Raw genomic sequence first — 9,654 nt, 5'->3', positions numbered from 1 at the left:
CATGGATAGAGCCAAGCCTCTACTTATTGCCTCTGCTATACACGCACACATTCATATAGATAGATAGATAGATAGATAGATAGATAGATAGATAGATAGATAGATAGAGATATATAGATATATAGATACATATATAGACATACCCAACATACCCACATACATTTATAAATATGCACACATAGGTATTTATAAATACACACATGCACACACATTCATAAAGACACATATTCATAAACACACACATATCTATACACACACACACACATTCATGCACACTGAGAAACCCTGCACTAATCCTTACATATATTAAATGTGTCAGATCTTCTAGGTAAAATGGAAAAAGTAATGTCCACGGTGTTTTCAGCATAAAATTTATAACAAGAAGTTTCTGTTGTCTCACCATGGAGATAAGGAGCACGTGAACCAATGGCATCTAATTTTTAAATAGGATTTATCTAGTTTCTAAATAGGATTAGAGAAGCCCCAAACCTCAGATCCTGTAACAAATACTGTTTTAAAAAGAGTGCCATGCCATACCCTCTCCTATTTAATCCAAGTGAGCCACCCACACTGGCATTCATTTAGTTCCTTAAATGCTGTACCATCTTCCTTCCTGATGCAGACACTTTGTCCATGTTGTTCCTTTCTGTCACCTAGTTAACTGGTACTTTTCTTCCAAATTCCAGGATAAATGTCTCCTCTTTAGGGAAACCTTAACTGGAGCAAGTACAAAGTGAGTTCCTCCTTTTAGAGTCTTTTAGAACTTTGAGTATATTTCTTTTATTGTGCTCATCAAAGGTTGCGACTGTACATTTATTTGTGTGATGATTTAATGAAACATTGTCTCCTGTACTAGACGGTAAGCTAAGAAAGCAAGAGTTATCTAGTTTGTATAATGTTATCTCTCCTGCACCTATTAGAGTGATTGGCACATACATAGTAGATGAACAATAAATATTTGTTGATTTGATGGAAGGTTATCTCTGAAAGATCAGAAAGCATAAAGCATCACTGCCTTGTATCAGAATGCATTCAGCTGTAAAAATACAAGCTGAATACCACTCAAACAATAAAAGAAACTTATTGGTTTACAAAGCTAGAACGTCCAGGCGTGGAGTGAATATCAAGGACGGTTTGATTCAATAGATCAGTGGGGTCTATAAGAATCGTGATCCTTTTCATCTCTTTCCTTCTGCAGCCTCATCTTAGACCTGGCTCCCGTTCATGGTCACAAGAAGACTGCCAAAACTCCAAAGGTTACCTGCTTTCTTGTCCAAATTCAAGGGGAAAATATTTGCCACAGTAAAAGAAAGAAGCCCACAGGTTCACAGTAATTGGATTGCCATAGATCATATGTCCAGCACTGTACCAGTGACTGTGGCCAAAGGAAATGAAATATAATGACTGATTTAAGAAATCTAGGTTTACCTCTTGGTACTAATGATCCCATAAACAGGGGGATACCTGAGGGACTATCCTAGTATTCTGAAGAAAGGGAAGAGATAAACAGATATTGACTAGATATCCAACTAAAATGTACCATACTAGTGCTATGTAACAACGCAGTACATATTGAGGTATGGCACGTCGAGAGGGTTACAGAGCAGTCATCAGAGATCTCATGGAATGTTAAGGACTGAATTGTGCCCCCCCCCCCATTCATATGTTGAAGCCCTAATCTCCGGTAACTCAGAATATGACTATATTTTGAGATAGTTTTTAAAAAGTTAATGAAGTTAAAGTGGGGCCGTTAAGGTGGTCCCTAATCCTTTATGACTGGTGTCCTTATAAGAAGAGATTGGGACATCAACAATATAGACAGGACAACCATATGAGTTCATAGCAAGAAGGTGGGCATCTGCAAGCCAAGGAGAGAGGCCTCAGAAGAAACCAAACCCGCCTACATCTTCAACAGTTCTATCATCCAGAACTGTGAGAAAATACTATTCTGTCATTTCAGCCACCCAGTCTGGAATTTTGTTATAGCAGCCCTAGAAAACTAATATGTGGAGATAATGTCATTTCCAAATCAATTATCCAACTATATAGAACTAAGTGGAAGTATACTGAGGACAGCGTTCCTTTAGGGGTATCACATATTTACATGGCTTTTCACTGGACCCTGGACTCCTCCATCATACAAAGCTTCCCGTGATACTCTCATGCACCTGAATTCCTGTCAGAGTTCAAAAATACTCAAATTCCGGCTCTTTTTGACTCTTTTTATTACTGCTGTTTTACATCAGGCTTACATCATCCTCCTACAAGACTTTCCATAAGAATCTACATTTCTATTTAAAAGATGTTTATAGGGCAGCCAGTTAGCTCAGTGAGTTAGAGCACGGTGCTCTTAACGACAAGGTTGCCGGTTCATTTCCCACATGGGCCAGTGAGCTGCGCCCTCCACAACTAGATTGAAGACAACAACTTGACGAGCTGCCACTGAGCTGCCAGTGGGTGGCCGGATGGCTCAGTTGGTTAGAGCACGTGCTCTTAACAAGGTTGCCGGGATAGTGGGCTCTGCCCCCTGCAACTAGATTGAAAGTGGCAACTGGACTTGGAGCTGAGCTGCGCCCTCCACAAGTAGATTGAAGGACAACGACTTGACTTGGAGCTGATGGGTCCTGGAAAAATCAGTTACCCAATAAAATAAAATAAAATAAATGTGTATAAATACTAGATATTTTTACCTCTTGTTCAAAACTGAACAAAAGCGTGTTCATATTACTTATTCAGTAAGAGAAAATAAGGTCTTCCTAAACAGGTCTCCCTAAAAAGTACCTGTACCTCAGCATTCCAGGGTTCTGGAAGCCAGTAGCCCCACAGTCTAACCTCAAGGATATTACTGTAACTAAATCCATCTCTTCAGCAGATGTTCCCACTTCAGCAATGTGACTATTAGTAAATATGAGGTAAGAGTCGACATTTTCCAACAGTTGGAGAACGACATAAATTCAGGGCCTTACATCTACACAGACTCCAAGGGGTTATTACAGAAACCTCTAGATCATAAGGGGAAACAACTGCAGCATAAACCTACTAGCCCTCAAAAGACTTGAAACCCAAGTCCTCTGCTTTCTTTAATTTAGGGTTCCTATATCAGACATGAACATAGAGCCATGAACTCAGCTGTGCCAGAATTGCAGATTTACTGCTTTAGAGCTCGTTGGAATTTCTGTAATGATCTTTCATTCCACTGCCCTGCTGGTTATGCTCCATTTGCCCTACCAGATCCATTCTCACCTCTCCCCTGCTTGGGTTCTGGGCATCAGGAGGCTGACCTCTACAGAGTGCATATCCTAGACTCCCTTGATCTCTGGCTTCCGGGTGGCTTTGGCCAATGGAGTGAGAAAGTAGGCGGTAAGTAATCAGTTCCCCACCCCTCACTTCTTTGCTGCTTAGGCAAAACCCTGAGCAGATTATAGGAACCTTCCGCTATTCCAGCTACGCTTTCTGCCCTACTGGACTGTGATGAAATCTAGGAATTCCCAGGTAAGGAGCTATCAGGAAGGCTGATGCAAGGCAGGTAGGGGATCCACGTGGAAGTTTGTGGCAGCAGCAAATTACCAAGTGGTACAGTAGTATTCCCAAATGTTAATAACCATTTGAGCTGAGTTGGTTCTTACTGGCTGAACATCAGCCCTAGTTCTGATCTAATCCATGGCCTGCCTGTGGGAGTGAATGTGAGTTTTCTGTTGGACTACCCCATTGCCTAAATAAGGTACACTGACCTCACAGAATTATAACCCAATATTTTTTAAAAGAAAACTAGAATACAACTTTGATTCTGTAATTTCAATAAACAACTTAACTGCCTTGAGCCTCAATTTCTGCAACCTCAAACAGAGATGGTACATACGTCATAGAATACCTCTAAAGGTAAATAAACTCCGCATGTGTAATCAGCTCAATATTGTGAATGAGACCTAGTTTAAGCATGGTACTGGAGCAACCAATCCAAGCTCTAAATGAGACAGAGACATACATACATATGTATTTGAATCAGTACTTTGGATTTGTAATCAACATAGCAAGTACTGTACGAGTATATACTTGGTATAGGAGTGCAGAAATCATTACTTTTCAAAATAATTTGAAATACTTTTTCTCATTTTATTCTGTTTAAATTTACTTTCTCCATAGAAAAAAATAGGATGGATCCATCCCCCGTTACAAAATAAAATTTTGTGAGGTTGTAATTTCAACCTTATCCCAACCCAACTCAACCCAACCCTTCCCACTCAACACACTTTTGCTGTGCTGGTTTTTCTCTTCCAAAATCAGAGAAGAAAATGCTTTCTTTTAGATTTTGAGAAGTCCTGAAATAGGCAAGAAAAATATTTTTACATTGAAATGAACCATCTGGCCACTTTATCCTGTTCAACATCTAACATCCAGAGTTACTATAATATTTATTTATTGGATTCTTTCTTCATGAAAGTGATATTACAACTATAAATTGCCATGAGTAGTCAGCAACTGCTTCTAGCTGTTTCTTTTCCTTTAATTAAGAAAAATTTTCTTTAAGAACTAGAATTAAGAAATGTTCACAAAAATTAGAGCTTCAATTAAGAACTCTAAATTCAAACCTTAATTCTGCTGCTACTTAATTTTGTAATCACCAACAATTCACTTAATTCCTTACCAGTTAAATGTAGGCTCGAGATAGGTGAGCCTTAGGAACCCTTCAGATTTAATTATTATTTCTTGGTATTTCTAAGGTATTTTTAGCATAAAATACTATCTTATAGTCAGCAATTATATCTTGGGGCATGTGCATTTCATAATCACAGCAACCCTACTTTGCAGATATGAAATAAAACTATGAGGTTATGTCTCTAACTCAAAATCTTACAGGTAGTTAATGGAAGAGTCATAGCTTGAAAAAGTCATTTTGAATTCAAATCCTATAATTCACTGAATATTATCCTTTTTATGATGATTTTCCAAAATAAACTAGAAGCTTAAATGACTGGAAAAAAAGTAAAGTTTTGCAAGCAGTCAGCCAGTAAATAAATAAGCAACAATTTTAGCAAATTTGAAAGACTGATAGGTATTCAAAATGTGCCAGTTAAGAAATGTGGAGATATTTTTAATCCATTTATTTAAAAAAAAGTTAAATGTAACTCTGCATTTCTAGAGAACAGAACAATAACAGCTTCAAGAAAGAACACCCTCTTTCTGCCTCAGTAGAACCAGGGAATGTTTTACTCCAAGCAAATCCCAAGAGCATGGCGCCAGCTGCCTATTTTCCTGCTGTGCTTCTCAGGCAGGTGTTTCTTTGTTCGGTGCTTGTGGAATTCAATGGATGGTTGGCTCATAATCTGCAAATCGTTACTTACATATTTATTTTATAGTTAGTAGATTTTTGTCTGGTTAGATTATAACAGTTTCCTAAGATTTATGTGAAACCAGTGACTTTGAAATTCCTGTTGGTGGAAGTTTCCAAAAGATTCACAAGCTGAGTGTTTTTAATTGTTTTATAAGTAGAAAAGACTAGGAAATGTGAACTAATATAAACTGAATACTTAAAATATATATATATAATTAACTTAGTACATAGAAATGACAACAGCCATCTCTGTGGTAGTACTATGAGGATGAAAGGGATAATATTGACAAAACTTTTGTTTTAATGTGAGATGATATTGTTCTTGAGTAACTGTTAATCTCATTTATAAAGTTTAGAAGAAGTACCTTTCTGAGTCAGTGATAACGTTTCCATTCATACTACACAATGCTTGTCTATGTAGGGTGCAGTAAAAAATAATCTTTGGGGGATATAGAAATTGAACTTAACTTCCATTTATTGATGCAAAAGCGTCCATTAAATAAAAATCACAGTAATTAGAATCAGTAAATAGAAATGACACATCATTATCTCTATTTAGATATGATCTGATGTCAGTTCTTCTGACTCATTGAACTTAAAGCTCCATGTACTTCTTTCATTGGATAGAGCAATAGACAAAAATTCACTATCAATTAATCAAGATAAACTTTATAACCAATGCTGTGGTGTCAGGCACCAAGTACTACACATTTCAAAACTCTTATATCTACTGTTCTCAGGTGACACAATCTTATATGTAGGAAACCCTAAAGAGTCTGCACACAGAAAGAAAACTGTTCAAACAAATAAATGAATTCAACAAAGTTACAGGATACAAAATCAACACACAAATGATTTGCATTTTTATACACTAACAAAAAAACAATTCAAATGAGAAATTAAGAAAACAATTCCATTTACAATAGCATCCAAAAAAAAAAAAATTACTTAGGAATAAACCTGACCAAGTAGATGAAAGATTTGTACACTGAAAACTACCAAACCCCACTAAAAGGAATTAACGAAGAGACAAATAAATGGAAAGGTATCTTGTGTTTGTGGTTTGGAAGATTTAATATTGTTAAGATGCCCATACTATCCAAAGTGATTTACAGATTTAATACAATCTCTATCAAAATCTCAACAGTATTCTTTTTTGCAGAAATAAAAAAAAGAAATCCTAAAATTCATATGGAATCTCTAAGGACCCTAAATAGCCAAAACAATCTTAAGAAAGAAAAACAAAGTTGGAAGCATCACACTTTCTGATTTCAAACCATATTACAAAGCTACAGTAATAAAAACAGTATGGTACTGGCATAAAAACAGATAAATAGACCCATGGAATAGAATACAGATCCCAGAAATAAACCCTCATGTATATGGTTCAATGATCTTTGGCAAGAGGGCCAAGACCACTCAATGGGGAAAAGACAGTTTCTTCTACAAATGGTCTTGGGAAAACTGGACCGCCACATGTAAAAAAAGGCAAATGGGTCCTTATTTTACACCATATACGAAAAATGAATCAAGATGGATTAAAGACCTAAATGTAAGGCTTAACAACTATAAAACTTCTAAAAGAAAATATTGGGGCTTTTTCCCACTTGCAAGATGGTGGGTGAAAAAACTGAGAAGTTGGACACTAAGGAGAAAAAACCTGAAGCCAAGAAGGCTGATGCTGGTGGCAGGTTAAGGCGGCGAACCTCAAGGCCAAAATGCCTAAGAAGGGGAAGCCCCACTGCAGCCGAAACCCTGTCCAGGTCAGAGGAATTGGCAGATATTCCCAATCAGCTATGTATTCCCGAAAGGCCATGTACAAGAGGAAGCATTCAGCAGCTACATCCAGGATAGAAATGAAAAAATTGAAAATATTCTGGCTACTGTCACAAAACCAGTTGGTGGCAACAAGAATGGCAGCACCCAAGTGGTTAAACTTCGCAAAATGCCTAGCTAGGATCCTACTGAAGATGTGCCTTAAAAGCTGTTGAGCCATGGCAAGAAACCCTTCAGTCAGCATGTGAGAAAACTGCGGGCCAGCATCACTCCCGGGACCATTCTGATCATCCTCACTGGGCGCCATAGAGGCAAGAGGGTGGTTTTTCTGAAGCAGCTGAGCAGTGGCTACTTGTGACTGGACCTCTGTCCCTCCATTGAGTTCCTCTGCATAGAACACACCAGAAATTTGTCATCACCACCTCCACCAAAAATGATATCAGTGGTGTGAAAATCCACGAACATCTCACTGATACTTACTTCAAGAAGAATAAGTTGCATAAGCCCAGACACCAGGAGGGGGAGATCTTCAACACAGACAAAGAGAAATACAAAATTACAGAGCAGTGAAAAATTGATGAGAAATCCGTGGACTCACAAATTCTGCCAAAAATCAAAGCTGTTCCTCAGCTCCAGGGCTACCTCCACTCTGTTTGCTCTCACAAATGGGGTTTATCCTCACAAACTGGTGTTCTAAATTAATTATGAAGAACCTAATTAAATGCCTGAACTGTGTAAATAAATAAATAAATAAATAAATAAATAAATAAATAAATAAAAATATTGGGGAAAAGCTTTGTGACATTAGACCTAACAATGATTTCTTGGATATGACACCAAAAGCACAAACAACAAAAGCAAAAATAGACAAATGGGACTACATCAAACTTAAAAACTTTTGGGCCTCAAAGGAAACAATCAACAGAGTAAATAGGTAACTTACCAAATAGGCGAAAATATTCACAAACCATATGTCTGACAAGATATTGATATCCAGAACATATAAAGAACTCCTACAACTTGACAACAACAAAAATAACCCAATTAAAAACTAGACAAAGGATTTTAATAGTCATTTTTCCAAAGATGATATATAAATGGCCAACAAGCATATGAAAAGATGTTGAACATCACTAATCATCAGAGAAATGCAAATTAAAACCACAATGAGATATCACCTCACACCCATTAGGATGGTTCCTATCAAAAAAATAACAAATAACATGTTGGCGAGGATCTGAAGAAATCAGAACGCTTGTGCACTGTTGTGGAATTGTAAAACGGTGCAACCACTGTGGAAAACAGTGGGATGGTCCTAGAAAAATTACAAATAGAACTACCATATGATTCAGTGATCCCATTTTTGGGTATATACCGGTATCCAAAAGAATTGATATCAGGGTATCAAAAAGATATTTGCACTGGCATGTTCATTGCAGCATTATTCACAATAGCTGAGATGTGGAAGCAAACTAAATGTTCATTGCTAAATGAATGGATAAACAAAATGTGGAAAAGACATACAATGGAATATTATTCAGTCTCAAAAAGGAAATCCTGTCACATGCTACAACATGGATGAACTTTGAGGACATAATGCTATGTGAATTAATCTAGCCACAAACACATAAATACTGTATGATTTCACTTATATGATGTATCTAAAGTGTTAAATTCCTAGAAACTGAAAGTAGTATGGTGGTTACCGGAGGCTGGGGAAGTGGGGAAAAAGGGATCTATTGTTTAATGGGTATAGAGTTTCAGAATAGCAAGACGAAAAAGTGCTGGAGATCTGTTTCACAACAATGTGAATATACTTAACATTACTGAACTGTACTCTTAAAAATGGTTAAGATGGTAAATTTCATGTTAGGTGCTTTTTAACCACAATTTTCAAAATAGTATACCTAGAATAGCCCAACAAGAATATTGTCAATTCTAACCATCCTCTTAGAAGCGCATATAGTTCCTAACAACATTTAATAAGTTTCTCCTATAGCACTCAGCCTGTAAAATATATATTTTATAGCACTGATCTCAGGAAATGTACTGTCAAATGAAAAATGAATGACTATCACCCTCAGTCTATACAGTAGAACCACATTACCATTCATGGTGATTATTTGGCTGTCAGTTCCACCAAAAGTAACACTCAAGCTCATTTTCAGCCATTTTTAGAGAACAAATACTTGAAGTGTGGCACATTTTTGTCTCTAAGAAAAATATTTAAAAGTTTAAATCTAGCTGAAATGACCACTATAAATAAGGGTACTAGTCTTATCCATGGCTAGGTTTGATTTTCACATCATGACTGAAATAAGCCCCTCATGCCTAAAGGGCCATTTATTCCTAGGTCAGGAAACTCTATTTGCCAAATTGCCAGTAAACAAAATACTACACTCACTGCCACTGAGCTAGTTCATATTTTAGCTGCTCGGCCACAAATTAGTGTATCATTTTTTTGGAAGAAATCAGGGCAATTCAGGGTTCATTTCTTTCATTATAACTGTAGGGACAAAATAGACTTCAGAAGCTTTTTTGCTGTT

The 9,654-nt window shown here is 37.0% G+C and overlaps 1 pseudogene; it reads left to right on the top strand.

Annotated features, from left to right (window-relative positions):
- The first annotated feature begins 6,946 nt into the window (after positions 1-6,946).
- Positions 6,947-7,805, top strand: LOC148754583 (large ribosomal subunit protein eL6 pseudogene; annotated as a pseudogene).
- Positions 7,806-9,654: the final 1,849 nt, after the last annotated feature.

The sequence above is a fragment of the Rhinolophus sinicus genome, chromosome 18 (assembly GCF_057876585.1).
Source record: "Rhinolophus sinicus isolate RSI-liver-muscle chromosome 18, RSI-T2T, whole genome shotgun sequence".
Taxonomy (NCBI): Eukaryota; Metazoa; Chordata; class Mammalia; order Chiroptera; family Rhinolophidae; genus Rhinolophus; species Rhinolophus sinicus.
The sequence above is the reverse complement of the archived record's forward strand: the minus strand, read 5'-3'. Positions and strand labels throughout refer to the sequence as shown.